Here is a 3,752-nt window from a genome sequence, read left to right as displayed (position 1 = left end):
CTGGTTCAGAGAGCCCTTGCCAGCCTCCTAGAGAAATCCGCAGAACACTCAGCCGCTGACACATTAATTTAATACCCTGCACATATTGGAGACTGCTGGCCACGCAGACTCACCAAGCCACAGACTTGTCTTCCACAAGCACATTCTTACCTCAGCCACAAAGTGGCCAAGCCACATGTACTAAAGGTTGAAATCAAAGACATGTACAGGGTATTAAACACATACCAAGGGGAACAGTTAACTTGATTATAACTTGAATAGAAAGTCAAAATCAGCAACAAGTCTACAATCCAGTGCTGATATCAGATACAAGCTTCAAGGACAAATTTCTTTGTGTGTGTGTGGTTTTTTTTTTTTGCTTGTTTGTTTGTTTGTTTTGAGACAGTCTCACCCTGTTCCTGTTGCCCAGGCTGGAGTGCAGCGGTGCAATCTCGGCTCACCACAACCTCTGCCTCCCAGGTTCAAGCGATTCTCCTGCCTCAGCCTCCCCAGTAGCTGGGATTATAGGCAAATGCCACCATGCCTGGCTAATTTTTGTATTTTTAGGAGAGATGGGGTTTCACCATGTTGGCCAGGCTGGTCTCGAACTTCTGACCTTGTGATCCACCTGTCTAGGCCTCCCAAAGTGCTGGGATCACAGGCATGAGCCACCACACCTGTCCACAAATTTCTTTTTGAAGGCTTATTCCAGTTTTGTGAGGCTAGCATGAGTTTTATGCATTTGCCAGGGGCAAATTTATACTCCTGAATAAACCCATGCAGCAAATGCTGAACATCTGCTCGCAGTCCATTATAGGCATTTGCAGTGGACGATGGAGGGGCCAGACTCGTCATACATAGCTAATTGCTAATCCACATCTGCTGGAAGGTGGACAGTGAGGCCAGGATGGAACCACCGATCCACACCAAGTACTTGTGCTGTGGGGGCATGATGATCTTGATCTTCATGGTGCTGGATGCCAGGGCGGTGATGCCAGGGTACATGGTGGTGCTGCCAGACAGCACTGTGTTGGCGTACAGGTCTTTGCGGATGTCCACGTCACACTTCATGATGGAGTTGAAGGTGGTCTTGTGGATGCCGCAGGATTCCATGCCCAAGAAGGAAGGCTGGAACAGTGCCTGCAGACACCAGAACCACTTGTTGCCGATGGTGATGACCTGACCTGGCCGTCAGGCAGCTTGTAGCTCTTCTCCGGGGAGAAGGAGGATGTGGCAGTGTCCATCTCCTGCTCGAAGTCCAGGGCGATGTGGCACAGCTTCTCGTTGATGTTGCGCACAGTCTCCTGCTTGGCCGTGATGGTGAAGCTCAGTGAGGATCTCCATGAGGTAGTTGGTCAGGTCCCAGCCATCCAGGTCCAGACGCAGGATGGCATGGGGGGAGGGCATGGCCCTCGTAGATGGGCACCATGTGGGTGACCCTGTCTCCAGAGTCTATGACAATGCCAGTGATGCACCCAGAGGCTTAGAGGGACAACACAGCCTGGATGGCCACATACATGGCTGGGGTGTTGAAGGTCTCAAACATGATCTGAGTCATCTTGTCTCTGTTGGCCTTGGGATTTGGGGGGCCTCACTCAGCAGCACCGGGTGCTTCTCCAGGGCCATGCACAGCTCGTTGTAGAAGGTGTGGTGCCAGATCTTCTCCTTGTCGTCCCAGATGGTGATGATGCCATGCTCGATAGGGTACTTCAGGGTCAGGATGTTGCGCTTGCTCTGGGCCTCAAGGCCCATGTAGGAGTCCTTCTGGCCCATGCCCACCATCACACCCTGGTGCAGGGGGGTGCCTGATGATGGAGGTGAACACAGCTCCAGGGCCATCCATCCCCAGCAAAGCCAGCTTTGCACATGCCAGAGCCATTATCAATGACGAGCGTGGCGATCTCTTCTTCCATTGCAACCTGTGGAGGAGCGGGGCGGCAGAGCCGTGGGAGGACATGGTATACGGGCTGGTGGCAGCAAGTGAGTGTATTACTGGATTTTGAAGTTAACAATTAGCCAAATACTGAGTTTTGATGGAAATCATTCTGAATTATTTTCTTTTAAAAAAAATAGAAAGCATGTAACAGGAGAATTAATTAAATTGATTCCTTGGCTCGGTGGCTATGCCTGTAATCTCAGCACTTTGTGAGGCTGAGGTGGGTGGATCAGTTGAGTCCAGGAGTTTGAGACCAGCCTGGGCAACATGGCGAAACCCCATTTCTACTAAAAATTCAAAAATTAGCCAAGCATGGTGGTGCGTGCCTGTAGTCCCAGCTACCCAGGAGGCTGAGGCATAAGAATTGCTTGAGCCTAGGAGGCAGAGATTGCAGTGAGCCGAGATTGTGCCACTGCACTCCAGCCTGGGCAGCAGAACCAGACCCTGTCTCAAAAACAAACAAAAAGTCTGTCTAGGCTGGGCATGGTGGCTCATGCCTGTAATCCCAGCACTTTGAGAGGCTGAGGCAAGTGGATCACCTGAGGTCAGGAGTTTGAGATCAACCTGGCCAACATGGTGAAACCCCATCCCTACTAAAAATACAAAAATTAGCTGGGCATGGTGGTACATGCCTGTAATCCCAGCTACTCGGGAGGCTGAGGCAGGAGAATGACTTGAACCTGAGAGGCAGAGGTTGCAGTCAGCCTAGATTGTACCACTGTACTCCAGCCTGTGTGATAGAGTGAGACTCTGTCTCAAAAGAAAAGAAAAAAAAAAATGTCCATACATGAGTGTAAGTAATACTTTGTGAATTTTAGACTTTTTATTAACCACCAGGAGAATATTTACTACACCTGGGTGTTTTTTTAAAGTAATACTGGTTTTATATTACTTGAAATATGTAGAACCATTTATGCCGCACTTGCATATATCAGCAGTGTCCCTTACATAATTATTCATGTAATTTTCATCTTTCTCATTGTAAACAGTTACTATTTTTTTTTTTTTTTTTTTAGAGACGGAGTCTGCTCTGTTCCGCACCGGTGGAGTGCAGTGGTCCGGATCTCAGCTCACTGCAAGCTCGCCTCCCGGGTTTATTGCCGATTCTCACTGGCCTCAGCCTCGCCTGACGTAGCTGGGAACTACAGGGCGGCCCGCCACCTTCGGCACCGGCTAGGTTTTTGTATTTTCAGGTAGAAGATCGACGTGTTCCTTCACCGTGCTTAGCCAGGATCGGTCTCGATCTCCTGACCTCGTGATCCACCCATTCTCGGTCCTCCCAATAGTGCTGGGATTTACAGGCTGAGCCCACCGGGCAGACCGGCCAACAGTTATTATATTTTTAACTCTATTCCTGTAAATCTCAGTCAGCACATTAGTGGACCCTGGACCCAGTCTCCAGGCAGCTGCCTTAGTCTTTCCGTGTCTCAAGTACTTCTAATCCATATTGTAGAGTGAGGTGAATTTATAGATTTCAAGATCTATAAGTTCTATAGATCTATAGATGAATTTATAGATTTCAGGATTATACCTGGGTTTTTAAAAATGTTTCAATGCAATTTATTTTAAAGCACTCTTAATGGATTTAAGTTTTATTTTAAATGCATTAAAATTTAAATTAATTTTGAACATTTAAAACATTAATTTTAACATTTAAAATTAATTTTCTTTTGGTAGATACTGGGTCTCACTATGTTGCCAGAGCTAGTCTTGAACTCCTGGCCTCAAGAAATCCTACCGCCTCAGCCTCCCAAAGTGCTGGGATAGAGGCACAAGCCACCATGCTTGGCCAAAATTAATTTTTGAGCCCAACATGGTGGCCCACACCTGTAGTCCC

At 47.9% G+C, this 3,752-nt stretch overlaps 1 pseudogene; it reads right to left on the bottom strand.

The window, feature by feature from the left end:
- Positions 1 to 616: 616 nt before the first annotated feature.
- On the bottom strand, positions 617 to 2,147 carry LOC108515743 (actin, cytoplasmic 2-like; annotated as a pseudogene).
- Positions 2,148 to 3,752: the final 1,605 nt, after the last annotated feature.

Source organism: Rhinopithecus bieti, unplaced genomic scaffold (assembly GCF_001698545.2).
Source record: "Rhinopithecus bieti isolate Rb0 unplaced genomic scaffold, ASM169854v2 scaffold_35886, whole genome shotgun sequence".
Lineage (NCBI taxonomy): Eukaryota > Metazoa > Chordata > Mammalia > Primates > Cercopithecidae > Rhinopithecus > Rhinopithecus bieti.
This window is presented reverse-complemented; position numbering and strand designations above follow the sequence as displayed.